Raw genomic sequence first — 22,590 nt, 5'->3', positions numbered from 1 at the left:
TGAGTACTTTCTCACTAACCCAAGAGTCCTGTATTCTCAGAGCTAGCATCTGTGAAATAGTAACTGATTAGCTTGCTAAATTGCAAACAGGGTAAGATTCCAGATCTTGAGTAGTTTCTGACATATGGTTAGCACAGTTGCAAAGTAGGAAGACTGTATATATTTTTGAGTTCTTCTTATCAAACATTCATTATTCCAAGAAAAATTATGCAAAATACACAAAGAATAAATAAAATGACATAAAAAACAAGTGAGAATTTCTAAAGTGATTCTGCTGTTGGTAAACAAAAGAACAAAGAAAACAGTCTCTTTTTAGTTCTTGACAAAAGTTAGATTCATATTGACAATTTTTTAATTTATTATTTGATAAAGACAGAGAGAAATTAAGAGGGAAAGTGTATAGAGAAGGGAAAGAGATGGAGAGAGAACTGCAGCTCTGCTTCACCACACCTGAAGCTTTCAATCTGCATGTGGATACCAGGGGCTTGAAAGCTGTCCTTAAGCACTAATATGTGCACTTAACCAGGTGTGCTTAACCTGGTTCCCTTTGACAACTTTTCTATTCCTTGTTTTATTTTATTCTTTATCAGTGTTACAGTTTTAATGGGTAGGTTTATGGTTATATAAAGCTATATGTATGTATTTGTTACTGTTTTACATGAGTGTGAAAACAAATGATACTATAGAACGGAGCTGTGCTTTCTTGTTTTAATTTCTTTATTGGGGAATTATTGTTTTCCATTTGACAGTAAATACAATAGTTTGTACATGCATAAAATTTCTCAGTTTTCCATATAACAATACAAGCCCCGCTAGGTCCTCTGTCATCCTTTTTGAACCTGTATTCTCCTTCCACACACCCCAGAGTCTTTTAGTTTGGTGCAATATGCCGATTCTACTAGAGGTTCTACTTGTGTTTATTCTTCTGATCATGTTTTTCAACTTCTGCCAGAGAGTGAGATCATCCCATATTCATCCTTCTGTTTCTGACCTATTTCACTTAACATAATTTTTTCAAGTTCCATCCCAGATGGACTGAAATTAATGAAGTCACTGTTTTTGATAGCTGAATAGTATTCCATTGTGTATATATACCACAACCTGCTCAGCCACTCATCTGTTGTTGGACATTTGGGTTGCTTCCAAGTTTTGGCTATTACAAATTGTGCTGGTAAGAACATATGTGTACACAGATCTTTTGGGATGGGTGTGTTGGGTTCCTTAGGATATATCCCCGGGAGAAGAATTGCAGGATCATAGGGTAAGTCCATCTCTAGCCTCTGAGAGTTCTCCGACAGTTCGCCAGAGAGGTTGGGCCAATATACATTCCCACCAGCAGTGCAGGAGGGTTCCTTTGACCCTACAACCTCTCCAGCATTTGCTGCTATTACCTTTTCTGTTGTATGACATTTTCACATGAATGAAGTGGTATCTCACTGTTGTCTTTATTTGCATTTCTCTGACAATAAAAGACATGGAGCATTTTTTTTTTCATGTGATTCTCGGCCTTTTGGATTTCTTCTGTGGTGAATATTCTGTCCATGTCCTCTCCCCATTTTTAGATGGGGTTATTTGTTGTTTTGTTGTTGAGATTTGCACGTTCTTTATATATTCTGGTTATTAGCCTCTTGTCTGATGTATGGCATGTAAAGATCTTCTCCCATTCTGTGAGTGGTCTCTTGGTTTGGGTAGTGGTTTCTTTTGCTGTGCAGAAGCTTTTTAATTTGATTTCATCCCATAGGTTTATACTTGCCTTAGTATCCTTTGTAATTGGATTCGTTTCATTGAAGATGTCTTTAAAATATATTTGGAAAATAGTTCTGCCAATATTTTCCTCTAAGTATCTGATAGTTACTGGTCTAACATCAAAGTTCTTGATCCACCTGGAATTTACTTTTGTATTTGGTGAAATATAGTGGTTCAGTTTCATTCTTCTGCATGTTTCAACCCATTTTTTCCAACACCATTTGTTGAAGAGACTCTGCTTTCCCCTTTTAATAGTCTGGGCACCTTTTTCAAAGATTACATGTCCATAGGTGTGGGGGCTTACTTCTGGGCTCTCAATTCTATTCCACTGGTCAGTGTGTCTATTAGTGTTCCAGTACCAAGCAGTTTTGATGACAGAGACCCTATAGTAAAATTTGAGATCTGAGCGTGTGATGCCTATAGTTCTGTTCTTCTCAAGATTGTTTTTGTAATTCTAGGTCTTTTATGGTTTCAGATAAACAATTGTAGCATTTGTTCTATTCTCCTAAAAATGTGTTTGGGATCTTGATGGGGATAGTAGCATTAAATTAATATGTGGCTCAGGGTAGTATATTCATTTTGATTATGTTAATTCTTCCAACTCATGAACATGGAATATCTTTCCACTTCTTTGTGTCTTTTTCAATTTCCTTGAGTAGTGATTCATAATTTTCAATATAAAAGTCTTTCACTTCTTTGGTTAGGCTTATTCCTAGATATTTTATTTTATTGCTATAGTAAAAGGAATTGATTTCTGTATTTCAACTTCTTCTAACTTAGTGTTTGCATAGAGGAGTGTCACTGACTTTTGAATGTTAATTTTGTAGCCTGACACCTTACTGTATTGTCTGATGATTTCCAAAAGCTTCTTGCTAGATTCATTAGGTTTTTCTATGTATACTATCATGTCATCTGCGAAAAGGGAGAGTTTGATTTCTTCTCTTCCAATCTGTATGCCTTTAATTCCTTGCTCCTGTCTGATTTCTATGGCAAGAACTTCCAACACTATGTTGAGTAATAATGTTGATAGTTGGCAGCCCTGTCTAGTACCTGATCTGAGGGGGAAATATTTCCAGTTTTTCACCATTGAGTGGATGTAAGATTGCTATTTATAGACTCCACTATATTCAGGAATTTTCCATCTATTACCATTTTTTGTAGTGTTTTGATCATAAAGGAATGTTGTATTTTGTCAAAGGCTTTCTCTGCATCTGTTGATATGACCATGTGGTTTTGATGTGGTGGATCACGTTGATTGATTTATGTATATTAAAACAAACTTGCATGCCTGGGATAAACCCCACTTGGTCATGATAAACAATCTTTTTAATATACTGCTGTATCCAGTTGGCTAGAATTTTGTTCAATATTTTAACATCTATGTTCATCAGAGATACTGGTCTGTAGTTTTCTTTTTTGGTTGTGTCCCTGTCTGCTTTTGGTATCAGAGTGATGTTGGCTTCATGGAAGATGGAAGGCAGTATTGCAGTTTCTTCAATATTCTGGAAGACTTTTAAAAGTAGAGGTATTAGCTCTTCTTTGAAAGTATTGTTTCATTTGTAAAACAATCTGGTCCAGGAATTTTATTCTTGGGAAGGTTTTTGATAATGGTTTCAATTTCATTAGCTCTGACGGGCTTGTTCATATTATATAGTTCCTCTTTATTTAATTTTGGAAGTTCATAGGTACTGAGAACTCATCCATTTCTTCCAGGTTCTCTAGCTTGGTGGCATATAGATTGTCCATAGAACCCTTGAATGATATTTTGAATTGCTGAGGTGTTTGTTATGATTTCCCCTCTTTCATTTATGATCCAATTTATTTGGGTTCTCCTTTTTTTGTTTTGTGAGTCTAGCTAAAGGTTTGTCTATTTTGTTCACTCTTTCGAAGAACCAACGTTTACTTTCATTGATCTTTTGTATGTATTTCTTATTTTCAATGTTATTGATTTCTGCCCTAACTTTAGTGATTTCTGTCCTTTTGGTTGCATTAGCTTTCCTTTGTTGACATTATTATAGATCTTTAAGATGTGCAATCAGGCTGTTATTTGTGCTTTTTCTTGTTTCCTAATGTATGTATTTTCCCTTTCTCTTACTATTTCTTTTCTTTCTCTCCTATATTTCTCCTTTTGAAAGAAAGTATGGATCTATTTATTTATTTTTACATTTTATACCATTTTCTTTTAAAATTTTTTTTCATTAGTGATTTAATAATGATTAACAAGATTGTAAGATAATAGGGATTGTTTCCTAAATTCTGCCTTTCTTCTTCTTCTTCTTCTTCTTCTTCTTCTTCTTCTTCTTCTTCTTCTAGCATTTGCCCTTCTTCTGTAGCCAGTCAGCAGCGTCAGGTTGAGCCTGATGTAAAGTTTTGAGACCTCCTTTGAATCTGGAGAGGTGGCAGTCGTTGACTATGTGGGTCATAGTCTGTCTGTAGCCGCAGGGCCAGTTCGGGTCGTCTATGGCCCCCCCGCGATGGAACATAGCGGCGCACTGGCCATGGCCTGTTCGATAGCGATTGAGGAGGGCCCAATCATAACGTGCTAGGTCAAAGCTGGGTTGACGCTTGCAGGGGTCTGTGATGAGGTGTTTTTTCTTTACCTCAGCTGACTGCCAACTCTGTTTCCAAGAGTCTGGAACAGAGAAGTACAGTGTAGGCATAGGGGACCATATTGGGTGACGAGATGTCAAGCGTTGGACAGGGTGGGCGAAGATATCCGCATATATTGGCAGGTCTGGTCGAGCGTAGAAATGAACTTAGATGATGCCGCATCCCCACGAATATCTGGCGGGGCGATGTTGCTAAGAACTGGCAGCCATGGAACCAGGGTGGAACGGATGGTTCCAGAAATTATCCTCATGGAGGAATATAATTTGGAATCTACCAAGTAGACATGGGGGCCACGGAACCATTCTGGGGCACAGTATTCTGCAGTGGAATAGCATAATGCCAGAGATGATGACCGTAGTGTGGAAGCGCTCACACCCCATGAGGAGCTGGCCAGTCTTGTAATGATGTTATTCCTCACGCCCACCTTTGCTGCAGTTTTTATGAGATGTTCGTGAAATGACAGGGTGCAATCGAGAGTAACTCCAAGATAGACTGGCTGGGCTTCATGCTGGATTCTCATATCGTCAAACTGCACATTAAGCTCACGCGAGGCTGAGGCATGGTGTAGATGAAAAACAGATGATACCGTTTTTGCAGTGCTAGGGATTAGTCGCCATTTTTTACAGTAATCAGATATCAGAGACATGTCTTTCATGAGTGTTTCCTCGAGGATGCCCAACTTGGATGCCTGAGTTGCACAGCAGATGCCATCGGTGTAGATGAACTTCCTTGAAGAAGTTTCTGGGAAGTCATTGATGTAAATATTAAATAGCGTAGGAGCCAGAACAGAGCCCTGGGGGAGGCCACTTGAGACAAGTCTCCATCTGCTAGACTTGTCACTCAGATGCACCCAGAATCTTCTGTTTTGGAGAAGAAACGATATAGTGTTGCCCACCCATAGAGGCAGGCATCTTGAGATCTTGACTAGGAGACCACGGTGCCAGACCATGTCATAGGCTGCTGTGAGATAAACAAAGACAGCACCCGTCTTTAAATTCTTCTGGAATCGATTTTCAATGTAAGTTGAGAGGGCCAGGGCTTGTTCGCAGGTAGATCTTCCTGGGCGGAAACCAGCTTGGGCGGGTGATAGGAATTTCTCTGTAAGATGAGAAATAAGTGACAGAAGCAGCCTCTCAAGGAGTTTGTAACACACGGAGAGGAGAGAAATTGGTCTATAGCTGGCATCCAGTGTTGGGTCTTTCTTTGGTTTCAAAACTGCTATTATCTTCACACAATGCCAAATTTTGGGCATAGATTCGGATTCCAAGATGTGGGACAAGAATGTAGTGAGCCACTTCTTTGCTGTGGGGCCCAAGTTAAGAATGAGTTCTGGTTTCGGGGTGTCTCCCTCCTTTTCCTCCAGGTGTCCTCCAGGGGAAAGGTAATGGGCTGGTTCTTTCTCGCTCACGACAGGGGTGACACGAAGTAAAACACACCAGGGGACTATTAGCGTGAATCTAGAATCTGAGTCCTTAGAGCCCCAGAATCCTAGAGTCCGTTTATTAGCAAAATTGACATGAGTTAAATAGAAAAGCAATGGCAATATGACAGAAATTACAGGTTTCTTAACAGTCAGCATGCCCCTAAAGTAGGGGGTTGGTATGACAGGAATTGATGAGATACAAAACAGTTATTTTCCATAACACAAGCAACTTAATTATCCAAAGGTATTTGAGAGAAGCATAGGGGTTAAACCCATAGGGTGAGACAGAGAGAAGATGGATATCAAGAGGCCATATAGTTTGGAATTTCTCTTGTCTGGGGTCTGAGGTGTGTGATGAAGTGTGTGATAAGGTGTGTTCTTCTGTGATCAGAAGGTGACTTTGAATGAGTGAATCTGCGGCCATGTGGCCTGCAGTTAATGGAGGGAAGTACTGGGGTATCTGTGGGCCTGAGAGTCAAGAAGGAAAGAACCAAGTCTGAGTTTCCCCTCTTATGCTCACCTCAGTTGAGAGAGACTTACCAAGAGGTTATCTTCTCAGACCTCCATCCAAAGATGGGGGTGGTTCTCCCTAAGCTCTATCAGGCTCACACATGTTCCCAACATTCTGGGGTGATGTTATCATAGCCAGCAGCCATTCCTGGTTTAACCCTCTTCAAAGCGTCTTCCAGTGTAAAGGGAAGACAGTGTAAAGGGAGAGAGTTTTGAAGATGGACAAGATAAACGGAAGTGGGATGACCACTCATGGGAAATTTCTCTTTTCCAGACTGGGTCAATCTTAGCATCTCCAACTTGAGTTAGGTGACTGGCCACTGATTTTGGAGATACGGGAGGATGGGAGATGGGAGGGGGTTGGCTACTGGCACCCAGACTATGAAGAAGCTTCCAGGCCTTCCTACTTGAGTGGGTGAAGTTCAGACTTTCCGTGAGTTGTTGCCAGCGGGCTTGGTGTGCTGCATCCAGGGAGGCAATGAGATGATCGGCCACATCTGGGTCGCCCGACTCATCGTACTGCTTTAGTAGTTGCTCGCATTCAGCATCAAGACAAGGCGTATAGTTAGCACGTCTCCCATGAGGAATAGCTTGGGAAGCTGCTTTGAAGATGGCTTGGTGAAGTGCCTGTAGGAATCTTCAGAGGGGATAGAGTTAATTGGAATTGCAGGAATAGATTTGTTGGTAAGATCACTGAACAGACGCCAGTTTGCTTTCTGAAAGTTCCATCTTAGTTTCTCCGAGCACAGAATCAGTGGGAGCTGGAGACCAATGTGGATGATAGCTGGGCGGTGATGACTGTGTGGGAAGATCTTGAGAACTTGTCTCGTAGCAGGAAAGGCTTAGTCGTTGACTGTGCTAATCCAGCACAGGTTGGGTGATGAGTCTTTATTCCATCTAACACTGTGAAAAGAGCCTGGCTGTTTGGGATCGTATAATAGGGAGAGGTCATTCGCTGAAGCCCAGTCGGCTACGATAGAGCCATCAGCACGAGTGGAGGAATATCCCCAGTCTTGGTGATGACTATTAAAGTCTCCTATGTAAACGGCTGGGTGATTCGGGATAGGCAGGACCTCATTATCCCATGAGGTACTGGGAGGCTTATATACGTTGACAAGCTGAATAGTTCCAATAGTAATGGAGTCGTAGAAGGTCGAAGAGGCCGTATGGTAAACATCCGCAAGATACGATTTAGCATAGATGGCTCTGCCTAAGTGGTATTATCTAATATTCATCCTCTTTCTGGCTTATCTTACTTAACATGATTCCTTCAAGCTCCATCCAAGATGAGATGAAGAAGTGGCTTCATCATTCTTAGTAGATGGGTAGTACTCCACTGTGTATATATATATCACAGATTTGTAGTTACATGCACAGGCAACCAAAATAATTCAACTAACTCAGAATTATTTCATTGACCCCTACTATATAATTTATGAAGTACCTTCTTCCTTTCTTTCATCCCTTTCCTTGATGTTTCAATTTAACTGAAAATGCTTGACTGCTTTTAGAATTTCTTCAAGTCATTTAAAACTGACAAATATCAACATTTTTTTCCTATAACAATAATAATTCAAAAATAGTTGAAGAAAAATGTTGATCTTTCCAGGAAAAAGAAACTCAGAGGTTGAAACCATACATGGGACTATAAAATTTGGGGTGAATTTTCAGGTAGTGAAAAAGCAAGTTAAATTTGCCTTTCCTTCTATATTATACATTTCTGTTAATATGAGATTAGCTACTGGACAAATCTGCATATCTAAAAGGCACCATACCAATAAAGCTGGACATAAACTGACTTTTTAAAAATAGTTATTGCATATTATGTCTCTGATATTTGATTACTGTAAAAAATGGCGACTAATCCCTAGCACTGCAAAAACAGTATCATCTGTTTTCCATCTACACCATGCCTCGGCCTCGCATGAGCTTAATGTGCAGCTTGGCGATACGAGAATCTGGCATGAAGCCCAGCCAGTCTATCTTGGCGTTACTCTCGATCGCACTCTGTCATTTCACAAACATCTCATAAAAACTGCAGCAAAGGTGGGCGTGAGGAATAACATCATTGCAAGACTGGCCAGCTCCTCATGGGGTGTGAGCGCTTCCACACTACGGTCATCATCTCTGGCATTATGCTATTCCACTGCAGAATACTGTGCCCCAGTATGGTTCCGTAGCCCCCATGTCTACTTGGTAGATTCCAAATTATATTCCTCCATGAGGATAATTTCTGGAACCATCCATTCCACCCCTGTTCCATGGCTGCCAGTTCTTAGCAACATCGCCCCGCCAGATATTCGTGGGGATGCGGCATCATCTAAGTTCATTTCCCACGTCTACGCTCGACCGGACCTGCCAATATACGCGGATATCTTCGCCCACCCTGTCCAACGCTTGACATCTCGTCACCCAATATGGTCCCCTACGCCTACACTGAACTTCTCTGTTCCAGTCTCTTGGAAACAGAGCTGGCAGTCAGCTGAGGTAAAGAACAAACACCTCATCACAGACCCCTGCAAGCGTCAACCCGGCTTTGACCTAGCACGTTATGATTGGGCCCTCCTCAATCGCTATCGAATAGGCCATGGCCGGTGTGCCGCTATGTTCCATTGCTGGGGAGCCATAGACGACCCGAACTGGCCCTGCGGCTACAGACAGACTATGACCCACATAGTCAACGACTGCCACCTCTCCAGATTCAAAGGAGGTCTCGAAACTTTACATCAGGCTCAACCTGACGCTGTTGACTGGCTACGGAAGAAGGGCAAATGCTAGAAGAAGAATTATCTTTAACAGGTCATAGTCTAAAATAAATAGCACAACTTTGGAAACATAATTCTGTAGTATCCTTTTGCAGCAAGTGTAAGCCCACCTAATACTATAGGTTGCACACTGAAATCACAGTGATTTTGCAGAGAGTTGTTGATGAGCCATCTAATTCATTAATTGTCAGGATCCTTCGTGGACCCTCTCCTCGGTCAGACCTGGTCGACTAACCCACTCTGTTGCACCAGAGGTGGGGGCCAAAGAGGTCTAAGCTGAGGGCAGCAGTGGCGAGTGCGCTGCAGTCTTTTTCTGGAGACCGTGGCAAGAGAAGAATCAGACATCATCCAGGGTACCATCGCTGGAATAGTACGTTTATTGTGTAGCAGAGCAGAGTTTTAAAGGGTGGTAGGGGAAAGGTGAGGTCTGTTAAGGGATACCTTATATGGTCAAGAAAGCAGGAGATAGAGAAATGGTGAGGGTCTTTCCAGTAACTGTTGGGTCTAGCTAGTTTGGGGAATGTGGAAGTGAAACTGCCAGCTAGCACTGAGGAGACATGAGCCCCTGCTCAAAGGAGGCTTACAAGGGAACCTGTTGGGCAGGTTCTTTCTTGTTCAACACATAGAGGCGAAAAAACCCCTGGGGAGACTGACAGAAAGCCTTTACCTCCCAGGCATCCAGCCCCCCACCCCCACCCCCACCCCCACCCCATGGCTCATGTCATGCAAGATCCCACAATAAATATTTATGGTTGGGTGATTATCAGAAACTAATCGTTGATACCTAGTACATGTTAAAACAATGTAGCACTTCACAGGTAGATAGCATAATGGTTATGTAAAGAGTCTCTCACTCTTGAGGCTTATAAATCCCAGGTTTAATCCCTCATGCCACCATAAACCAGAGCTGATCAGTTCTCTGGTAAAAAAACACTAAAAATAAAACCACCATAGTGCTTTATATTAATACATTTGAAATATGTTAGAAATTTCATTCTAAGAGATTGACAGACTAGACCTCTTGGACATTTTCAGACTCCTTCACCCCAAAAAACTGGAATACACCCTGTAAAAGCCCTGTGGTGAGGGGTAGACATGCAGCTTCCTGGGCCAGTGGGGGGTGGGAGTGGGTAGGAGGGATGGGTCACAGTCTTTTGGTGGTGGGAATGGTGTTTATGTACACTCCTAGCAAAATGTAGACATATAAATCACTAGTTAATTAATATGATAGGGGGAAAATCAACTGTATGCCTCAAAGTTTTTCAAAACACAAAGTGAATCTTTTCAATATATAGGCTGTGTATTTGATATGCGGACTCTCTCAAAAGCCTAGACCTAGTAGATTAGAAGCATCAAATAGCACAGCTATATACAAGATACTGGTACTGTCCAGCAAATCCTAACAAAAGGACTTTTCAAAGTTAACCCAATTACCAAATAATGTGATGATAACATTAACTATCGATTGTCTTTTTGAACCCTAAGACAGCAGGAACCTCACATCTCCACTATAGAGCCCCTACTTCCCCCAGTCCTGGAACCCTGTATACGGCCCACTTTCCCATATGCCTCTCTCAATCCATATCAAATAATATTGCATCCGCCGATCACAACCTAACCAACGCAATGATTGCCACCTCAACATGCTTCACCTCAGACTGTGTCCAGAGACTTCATGAGTGGAATGACAACCCTTCACCTTCATTACTCGGGTGAGACCTTTTCTTTTATAGTACACTCTAATTTCATCTCAGGTGGTTCACTTTCCAACTAAGTCCCAAAACCTAGATATACACCAGTTTCTGTGAGAGAGAGCATATCTTCACACGTATCCATAAACTACTGCAAAATATATACCTGAAAGCAGAAGTACACTAGAGTTTTCAGTGAGTACCTCCCTAACACTTCCTCTCCACTATTCCAAGCTTTGGGTCCATGATTGCTCAACAATTTGTTTGGCTTTTTATGTTAACTCTCTTTTCAATCACCAGGTTCCAGATGCCATCAGGATGCTAGCCAGGCTTCCCTGGATTGAAGACTCCACCAATGTGTCCTGGAGCTCAGCTTCCCCAGAGACACACCCTACTAGGGAAAGAGAGAGGCAGACTGGGAGTATGGACCGACCAGTCAACGCCAATGTTCAGCAGGTTAGCAATTACAGAAGCCAGACCTTCTTCTTTCTGCAACCCTCAATGACTCTGGGTCCATGCTCCCTGAGGGATAGAGAATGGGAAAGATATCGGGGCAGGGGGTTGGATATGGAGATTGGGTGGTGGGAATTGTGTGGAGCTGTATCCCTCCTGCCCTATGGTTTTGTTAATTAATCCTTTCTTAAATAAAAAAAATAAAAAACAGAAATTTCATTCTATATTATTGTTCAAAACCCATTAAAATTCTAATTAAGATCAAATTAATGTCAGAGGCTTTATTTCACCGTTTCAAATCTATTCTTAATTTAGGATATTCTAGAGTTATATGTTTCATTGACTTCATAGTGAATGCAACCACCTAGCCCTAACTACATTTCAAATTGAAACTGTCCTTTGGTTATGAAAAATAACAAATTTACTCATTGCATTGATCTATCCATCTCCATTTATATATCATTCTATTTATCTATCCGTTTACTTCTTCACTGATCCATAAATATGCTGGACATAGAAAAAATAATTGTGAAAAAAAATAAGACAAGTAACCCAGCCTCTGAAATCTACAATAAAGATAATTTTAATCAAGAGATCATATGGATAAATAAACAGATACCAACTGAGATAACTCTTCTGAAACAAGATGTCAGATTCTCACGGGACCCATAAATAAGGTACATAAGTTTAATTAAACCTCTGGTTGAGATAAAGTATAAAGAGACATGCAAAACACACAGGATTTTGAATTTTGTTCCAAAAGAAATAGGAAAATCATTTAAGAAATTTAATTAGCAAGGCAACATCATTTGATTTTAGGTTTTAAAAATAGTGTTGCCTCAGGAATAGAGAAGAGATTGGAATGGGTCCAGGTGGGGAGAATAATTCTTAGGCTTGTGAATGTGATCCCTGTGGGGTTATTGTTAAGAACATTGATTATTACATTATGCTGTGCCCTGTCTATGGAGATTTATAGAAGAAATTATACCAGGGGCTGGGCAGTGGCACATATTCCCATGGGGAAAGACTTGGGTTCGAGCTCCCTCTCCCGACATGCGTGGGGGAAGCTTCACGATCCATGAAGCAGTTCTGTAGGTGTCTATATTTCTCTCTCCTTCTCTATATCTCCTCCTCTTTCAATTTCTCTCTGTCATATCAAGTATAATATAAAGGAAAAAATAAATGAAGGGAAAAATGGCCAACAAGAGTTGTGGATTGTTAGCACTCACTTGGAACCCCAACAATAACCCTGGAGGCAAAAAACCAAAAATTCTTAAGTCAGTACTGGGAATAGTTGGGTCTAACTTAAGTTACTATTTCCTTTTATATTTTTTAATATTTGTTTTATTTTATTTATTCCCTTTTGTTGCCTTTGTTGTTTTATTGTTGTAGTTATTATTATTGTCAGATAGGACAGAGAGAAATGGAGAGAGGAAGGGAAGACAGAGACGGGGAGAGAAAGATAGACACCTGTAGACCTGCTTCACTGCTTGTGAAGTGAATCCTCTGCAGGATCCAGGGCTCGAACGAGGATCCTTACACAGGTCCCTGCGCTTCGCGCCACCTGCGCTTAACCCGCTGAGCTACAGCCCAACTCCCTCTTTTTATCTTTTAAACACGATAGCATTTACAGATATTTGTCTCTTGAATACTTATCTCATGAATACTAAGTAGATATTTAGAAATAATATAGTGGACAAATTTTTCATATTCTTATTGACCCCCAGAAAAGCTAATGTTAAGTCTGAGGCCTTGATCATGCCTTTGGGGAGTGTTAGAAACAAGGGTATTACATTTTATGCCATTTTTATTCCTAAAATTGTTGTAGTATTTCAATTTGTCTCCCTCTGTTAATGCTTTTGCCTTTTTTTAAGTATGATTCTGTACCCTTGGAATGAAAAAGTAATCCTGTAAATAATTAACCAAAGTCATAAATAAAATTATACTAAAATAATGTCTTGTACCTTAGCAGAAACATCTGATAAACAAGGAAATGTGTTGAAAGTATACTGTATATTATAGGGTAAAAACTGACAATGGGATAGGGCTAAGTGTGAAACTAACATTCCTTTTGTATGGGATTGCCATTTGAAGATTGTGACAGTTACTTGCTATGTTGTAATGAACGATATTGTTTCAAGATGTGTAAAACTGGCAAGACCCAGAATTCCAGACATCATTTTCTCCTGGCTTTGGAGTATGCTCATGGTATTTGGTCTTGTGCAATGTTGTTTGGAATTCATAGAAGAATTTGACTACTTCTAACTTAAGATATGAAACAAAAAGTCCTTATCTTATTTAGCCCATTGTTAATGTGCTATTTTAAATGCTTTCCCACTTGTTATTAACATATCTTAGACACTGATTTTTACATCATGCAATGTCAACAAGTCTGAGATACTTAGAATCTAAAGTGAAAAAATCTATCTTCCTCTTTTTCTCAGTAGGAAGATTTTTTTCATTTATGGAGATTTATTATGATTCTCTTAACATCTTGAATGTAGAAGCCACTTCTTTTAGTAACTCTTATGACTAACGGTAAGAAAAGGGCAAATATGATATTACCTGTTCCTTTGGTAGAATCTTGAAACTTTTAAAAGACTGTCAGATATTTACCAGTCTACGGGTTGTCAAGCTAATGCTCCATTACATAGACAATGGCAAGCTACTTGATTGAGGAGGTAATCCAAGTGAACGCTCACTAAAGGAACCTTTCTTTCTTATAATCAACAGTCTGTATATTTCATTGACTCTGGCTTAGATTGACTTCATCTGGTTCACATCTGTTAAATCTCATCCATTAGTTCAGGCAGGGTCTCAGAAACTAGGTTAGATAGAACTACTCTGTATTGGTTTTCTGTTTCATTATACAAACTTGCTTAAAATACTAGTTTCCCAAACTGCATGCTTATCTCAATCTATGAGTCAGAACCTTTATTTGCACTGTTGGACTTTACTTCTGCTTATGGATTATCTGTTGTGTGTGTTCCATCACTATATCTTTGTGCTGTTTCTAATTGTGCCCACTGCTAACTTTGGACAGATAGATTTACTATTGTCATTTATCCAGGCTTGCCACATTGAAAACTAGATGAGTTATCAACATGGACATTCTGCTCTTGGTTTAATTTTTTCAGGACTCGGGAGGTCTCCATTCCTTCCCCAGATTTATTACAAACCGAACGGAATCCTTACTTCTCATCTGGCCCTTTCTGGTCTATGCAGGCTCAAGGAAAATCACAACTCATTGGCAAAATAAAAGAGAGAGAAATCTGAGTTTCAAATTCCCTCTGAAATGAAGCCCAGACTGTGATCCCACTTATTAACTGATTGACAGACTGAAAATAAAATGTCCAGGGCTATGCATATGATATACAATCTAACAGATTTTCTATCATGAAATAGTCAGACCATCATCAGTTCTGTGCAAACTTGTGGTACTGTATAGGTTTTCTTATAGGCCTTAGGTGACAAGGAAAAAGTATATAAAATATAGTATGATAACAGAAATAAAACTAAATACATTTGGAAAATGAAGTCAGTTTTCCCTCCTTTACCAATTGCTGAATCCCAGTCTTCCCTTAGAGGTGGACTATGTTTCACTATATTGCTATCTGATTTTTTAATCCTACCATTTGTGGGTAACTGTATCCTTATATTTTATTAAAATAATAATCTAGAAGTCATATTTCTATATTTAAAAATCCATATCACTGAATTGAGGTTTGAGAGAAAGCAAGGAGCTAATGGTGACTTAAGTGATTTTAGCTAAGATAACTGGAAGAATAGTTATAATCCAGCCATACGGGGAAGAAGAGTTGGTGAGATCATACTTATTAGAATATATCAGTAAGTATACAATTCAACAAGTTTACATGAGAGAAGACTAGGTATAGGCAATGTAAAATTATGGATGATTCTTATAGGATAAAAATAGATGCTGTCTCCATGGATATCACTGGAGAAGAAATTTAGGATTGAGTCACTGTTAAATAACTTGAAAGAAGAATTTTCTTACTAGCCAATGTTAGATGTGAATGTACTAAATCTGGTTTAAAATCAGGGTTTTATCCCTTGATTCCCAGCCAAAAACTTTCTGAAAAGTAATAACACTTTTTCCACCCAAAGGCACATAAAATAATTCACAAAGCCCCAGAGTAGGAGAAATATTAGGGGAAGATGACCAGAGGGCTCTGAACATCAATCCATCAGGACCCCGAGAGAGAGAAGAGGAAAAGGGGAGGACATTCAGAAGTAACAATAGGTATAGGTGTGACTCAGAAAGGAAAAGAAGGCAGGACCATAGAAAAAAAGGACAAGTATATGTCAATATAGATAGTTATAGAAATAATAGCTAACCTATATTTTGCAATGACTACAGTATTTATAAACAAATATTTATTCATTAACAAAAACCTATATACTTTATGTTAAAATGCAATTAGCAATACTTAAATTTATGACAGAAAATATATGATCTTCAAAGAATATTATGTACTTTTAAAATAAATTCTGTTTTCCTCACATAACCATGTTTACCTTTGAATTTAGAATATGGCAACAGAACTAGAAACTAAAGTTTCCTATCACCTAGTCCTCTAAGCAACTTAATACAATCTATTCTTGAAAAATAACAAGGTAATGCTTAATTATATATTTAGGTTTGTGTCAGACAACTTGGAAGGTCAAACTTGATTCTAGATAATTCACTGAACTGAAAGAATTTAAGGAAGTTGTGTGGTTTGAGGATTAACAAAGGAATTTGGACTTTTGGCTTTAGTTCAGTTCATGGTCTCACAAACCCAGCACAGCATAGTTCTGAATTAACTGGGGTTGAACTGCTAAAGCATCTCACTTTAACTCTAGGTTCATTGTGGTTCAGAACTATGCCCTGAAACCAAGTGAGCATCTATGGCATGGATAAAAATCAGCTGCATGCATTACAGGCGAGTATAGTAGGTTATTGGTATATCACTTTCCTTTGGTACTCTGAGGTCTGGAGTTTGTACTATAACACTTCTCTGTCTTGTGTACTTCTCATCTGTGTCAGATGAGACAGAGAACAAATGTTTAGCAAAGGATTCCAAACTTTTAGCAATACTTAAGCAATACTAAAAGTATGTGGAATGTAATCTTTCTCAATTGCACACTGTTATTTCTAAATATAAAACCTTTTAAAGATTTTTTCTTGATGGCTTTTATCCCTGCTTTTAAGAAACATAATGAATTTGTATTGAAGTGTGATAACAGGAACTAGGGAGATAGTTCAGCCTGTTAGAGTACCTGGATGCATGACTGAAGCCCTAGAGAATACAGGGTTAATCCCTAGCACCAATTTACACCAAAGCTGAACAGTGCTCTTGTCTTCTCTCTCTCCTTTCTTTTTTTTCTTTCACCACATCAATAAAAGCAAAGCAAAAAACCACATGATTATCTCAATAGATGCAGAGAAAACCTTTGACAAAATCCAATACCCATTCATGCTCAAAACTCTACAAAAAATGGGAATAGATGGGAAATTCCTCAAGATAGTGGAGTCTACATATAGCAAACCAACAGCCAACATCATACTCAATGGACAGAAGCTGAAAGCATTCCCCCTCAGATCGGGGACTAGACAGGGCTGTCCACTGTCACCATTACTCTTCAACATAGTACTGGAAGTTCTTGCCATAGCAATCAGGCAAGAGAAAGAAATCAAAGGAATACAGATTGGAAGGGAAGAAGTCAATCTCTCACTATTTGCAGATGATATGATAGTATACTTAGAAAAACCTAAAGAATCCAGCAGAAAACTACTGGAAGTTATTAGGCAATATAGCAAGGTGTCAGGCTACAAAATCAGTGTACAAAAATCAGTGGCATTTCTTTATGCAAACACTAAATTTGAAGAAGACATCCAGAAATCACTCCCATTTACTGCTTCAGCAAAATCAATAAAATACCTAGGAGTAAAGTTGACCAAAGAAGTGAAAGACTTGTGTACTGAAAACTATGAGTCGCTACTCAAGGAAATTGAAACTGATACCAAGAAATGGAAAGATATCCCATGCTCATGGATTGGAAGAATAAATATCATCAAAATGAATATTCTCCCCAGAGCCATATACAAATTTAATGCAATACCCATCAAAGTTCCACCAAGCTTCCTTAAGAGAATAGAACAAACACTACAGTCATTTATTTGGAACCTGAAAACACCTAGAATCGCCAAAACTCTCTCTCCTTTCTTATCATTCATCAATCCATGCATCCACCCATACATCCTTAAAGTGTGAGAACAGTCAACCACACAAGTCTGGAATAAGGTTTTCTGCCTCTTAGCTGACTATGAGAGCATGCATGTTATTTAGGAGCATAAGCTGCATGGATATTCATTTCCTTGGATACAACTGGGTTTAATAATAATAGCCTATGTTTTAATTAAAAGTTTAAAGTAAAAGGACAGATACAAGTTGTTTGTTAAGACATACCTAATAAATACACAATAAATTTTATCCTTTTCTTTTAAAAAATGTTTATTTGGACAGAGAGGGGGAGGGAGAGAGAGAGAGAGAGAGAGAGAGAGAGAGGAGAGAGAGAGAGAGAGAGAGAGAGAGAGAAGAGGAGAGAGAGAAAAATCAGAGCAACACTCTAGCATATGTGATACCAGAGATTGAAGTTGGGACGTAATGTTTGAGACTCCACTGTACCGCATCCTGGGATGTATCTTTCTTTTTAATTCTCATAAATTTGTTTAAATTGTGATTGTAATTGCCAAACTTGGTTTTGAGGATAAATCATAAAGATTTTATTAAAGATGTCCTTTTCAGAAATGTTGCTGACCTTTACTTGATAACATTTTGTAAGATTCTGATGTTAATTATTATATATTTCAGTTCATCTATATTATATAAAATTTATCACCAAAAGTCTAATCCTACTCTTCACTGTACAGGTAACACCCTTTATTCTGTTTATTCACCTTCCTCTTTCTCTTTTGTTAATCACTAATTTGGTTAATACTTTGTTTTTCAAATCTCCATTTAATTTTATAACAGAAAAAGATCGAGAAGTCAGAGACCTCATAAATTCAAGGCATACACTTGACCTACTGATTACCTCCCTAGTCATTAAATGTATATTTTTATTTGATTTGATAATTTTTAAATTTCCTTATGAAGTCATGTGGTGTTTGTCTTTTCCCATTGGTTTATTTCACTAAGTATAATACCTTCTGTGTATGTAAATAGTGGAATTCCATCTTTCTAGTTGCTGAAAATCATTCCATTATATATGTACTGTATCTTCTCTATCCAATCATATGTCACTAGGAATTTTATTGTTTTTATTTTTTATTTACTTACCTCCAGGGTTGTCACTGGGGCTCTGTGGTACCAGCATCATGAATTCACTGCTCTTGGTAGCCGTTTTTGCCCCATTTTTTCCTGGTTAGGACAGAGAGAAATTGAAAGAAGAGAGGGAGATAGGGAGAGAGAACAATGAACATCTGCAGGCCTGCTTCACTGCTTGTGAAGATTCCCTCCTGCAGGTGGGGGGACTTGGACCCAGTTCCTTGCATGTGTCTTAACTGGATGCATCACCACCAATTTGCTGTTTTTAACTCATTTATAAATAATGCTGCTATGGGTATAGGCTGCATATATCGCCTCTAATTAGTGGTTTTCTATTCTTCGGTCAATTTTCAGAAGAAACAATATTTATAGCTGCAATTCGATGAAGAAAAAGTGGATTTTTTTTTCTTTAAAGAATGCAATATTTACATAGGAGAATAAGATGCTATATGTTACAACAGAAGGAAAAGAGTAAAATGATGAATAGTGATGATAGTGAGATCATAAGATTGATACTAGGTCTTTGGGAATTTCTCAGCATCTATTATTTTTCTCTGAGCACTGGTGCCCCAAGTAAAACACTTAAGAGTAGATAACAGAGATAAAGAAAGTAGCATAATTGAATAATAATTCCAGAGAATGTAGTAGAAGACTTAACAGAAAAAAACTTAGGAAGACAAAGTGCTGAGACCTTGTTTGATGTTTAAGCCTCAAACTTATTTTCCAGTCTTACCATGTCAGTATCTAGAGTTTAGAAAATGGATTTTTTTTTTTTTCTGGAAAGGTACAGAGGAAAGCTATTGTTATCTTGTTACTATATTAAAACCATCATAGAATATTTCATAGAAAATGTTGTGTATAGCACAAAGTAGTTACATGGAACATGCTGAGTAAGGAAAGGTTACTTATTATAAATATACAAGACCAGAAGCAGAATTATTAGAGAAGAATCCTGAGCACAAAGAAGGAGTGATTTTTAAAAAATTTTAGCATAGTAAATTGCTAGAAGAAATTATTTATATTGTTGTTTTTTCATTGTACAATGCAGTGAAAATTTTATTGAAAAGAAATATATTGCTTCACCATATACTGGGTTCGTAGAAAAATCATGATATATTTTTCTGTTTTTCTTTTTTTATTATTCTTCTTTTTATCTGAGACTACAAGTTAATAGGAGTGTACATCAACATGATTCCCACCACCAAAGGACTGTGTCCCGACCCCCACCCCCCTTCTCCAGTGAAGCTGAACATCTACTCTCACCCTCCAGTCTTAAGATGTCACTATCATAACTATTCATCATTTTACTCTTTTCCTTCTGTTGTAACATATAGCATCTTACTCTCCCATTTGGAAATTGTATTCTCTAAAGAGAAAAATCATAGTTTTTTTTTCTTCATAGAATTACAGCTATAAATATTTTTTCTTCTGATTACTGACCAAATAATACAAAATCACTAATAAGAAGAGGCTGTTTTCTATACAAAAGTGAATCATAACTTTTATGATGCCAGTCCCTGTTCGGGTGCCAGATGCTGAGCTAACTTCGGGGGCAGGAGAGAGATGAGACCAGGGACTCATAGCTGATCTGGGAAGCAATGCAATGCTTATTGAGAAAAGAATCTGCATTTATAGTTTCCAGCAAGGAAGTGGTAGGGTGGAAAACAGGATGTGACTAGGAGAGGGGGCAGAGCGAAAAGAGAGTGTGAACTAGTGGGTTAAACCAGTGCCCTGCAGGCAGGGTGAATCTCAGGAAAAACAGTGATTATGTAAACAGACCACAGCATTAAGCAATGCAAGCGAAACTAACATGATGACCAAAACAGAAGAGGTTTTAGGAGCAGAATTAGAGGCAGACTAACATTATGACAACCCAGTACTTCTGGAGAAGGTTTGACCAAAACCAGAATTTGTGTGATATTGAGAGGATAAAAGTAAAGCATATTATTACTCTTTGATAAATTTTGCTGCTGTTAGATATGTGGAGTGAGCTAGAGGAACTGGTAGGTTCAATTTATGCTTCTCCACTATGTGTATACTTCTCCTTTTGAGTGCTGGCCTGACAGGTGTCCACCAGATGCTTAGGTGAAGTCTCCCAAAGGTTGTAGTAATGAAAAAACAAAATCCCCAGAGTCTTCCCTCCCTACCTACCTTATTTCTCATTCTCATTTTGATGGTTATAAGTTTTGATTTATTGTTTAGGTTGGTGACTTCATATTTGATCCTTTAATTTCCATCCTGGTCCTACTAGATCTGGAGTCTCCCAAAGTTGGTTGAGATATATAATGTGTTTATGTTTATGAGAGAATAACCATTAGCACTACTCCATTATTGCCTGAGGTGGTACCTGAGATTGAACTTTAGAGTGTCTGGGAACTTGGGCAGAAAATTCTGGTATAGTACATCTATCTATGCCCAATATCTAATTTTCATCATTAATCCTTATCCATATCTCATGGAGATTTTAATTTTATAATTGAGTCCTGATTGATGCCTGGATTTTCAAAGCTAATTATCTTACATAAAAACATATGGTATATTTAAACCAAACCCATTATTGATGGAAATGATGAAGCATTTTATTAAAAGTAGAAAGAAATCTTTAAATACTTTTCTCATATATGACATGTTTACCCACTATATTTTTGAACCAACATTTTTTTTAAGTATTGGAGGAAAGGAATTATTGTGAGCATCCATAAAACACACACAAAACACACATTACAAACTCTAAATGCATTCTCTAAATATTTATCATATGTGTGGCATAAATTTTCTGTGGAATTATGAGATTCTTGTCTTTAAAATAAACATGTTAAAAACAATACAAACACTGTAGCTTGTTAAGAAGTGAAATTTCAGTACCTGAAGTAATGTATACTTAATATTGATCATATAAAAATGGAACACTACACATTTTTCTCAAATACCCTGTCTTTAGGGATGTTTATATATCAAGTGGTGCAGTTTTGTTGATTTTTTTGTTAAGCAGGAAAAATGATAGATGTGTACTCAAGCTTTCCTTTAAAATGTTTATTTTAAATTCTTGGAATGGTTACACCAAACATTCCAGCTATAATGATACTTAAAAAAAATGTCTTCTATATAGGCTCAAAAAGATTCATCACATTCCTTGGTCTCAATACAAGTTGTACTCAGTGTAGGCATGCTGGTTAACAAAAAATCTACTGCATTAATGAAATACAGATCTGTCACAGAATGAAAACTAGAGAAGCAACAAAATTTACCATTAATAAATTGACATGTGAGGCTGGATGGTGGCACATCTGGTTGAATAGACACATTGTAGTGCACAAGGACCCAGGTTTGAGCCTCTAGTAGGGGAAAAGCTTCATGAGTGGTACAGCAGGGCTGAAGGTGTCTCTCTGTGTCTCTCCCACCTTATCTCCCCCTTCCCTTACAATGTCTGACGGTCTCTATCCAATAAATAAATATATATAATAACTTAAAAAAGAAATTGACATTTAGAGCTGGGTATACAGCAAAATGGTTATGCAAAAGTCTTTCATGTCTGAGTATCTGAGATCACAAGTTCAAACCCTAGCATCGCCATAAGCCCCATAAGCCTGAGCTGAGCAGTACTCTAATATCTCTATCTCTCTCTTTGTATACCTCTCATTAAAATAAATAAATAAAATGTTCAAAATAAATTGACATTAAAATATTCTGCCTTTCATTTATGATAACCAAATGACAAATGTTGTGTGAGCAGTGCTTTTAGGGAGATTTTCTCTTGGTATGAAGCATATAGCAAGGCACTGATCAAGCTTTATTCACTCAGCTATAGGTATATCTATAACCTTAGGACTATCCTCAATATTCTGGATTTGTGCATGTGTGTATGTTTGATTATAGTAGGTTATAAAATTATAGGGTACAGTTTCACACCACACCCACCACCAAAGTTCTGTGTCCTCACCCTTGCCCATCCACCTCCCAAAGATAACCTCCGTAGTTTGCACAAGTCTTGAAAAACAATTTTCTTTCTTCCTCCCTCCCTCCCTTCCTTCCTTCCTTCCTTCCTTCCTTCCTCCCTC

This window comes from Erinaceus europaeus, chromosome 2, assembly GCF_950295315.1.
Source record: "Erinaceus europaeus chromosome 2, mEriEur2.1, whole genome shotgun sequence".
NCBI classification, from domain to species: domain Eukaryota; kingdom Metazoa; phylum Chordata; class Mammalia; order Eulipotyphla; family Erinaceidae; genus Erinaceus; species Erinaceus europaeus.
Note: the sequence above shows the minus strand (reverse complement) of the source record.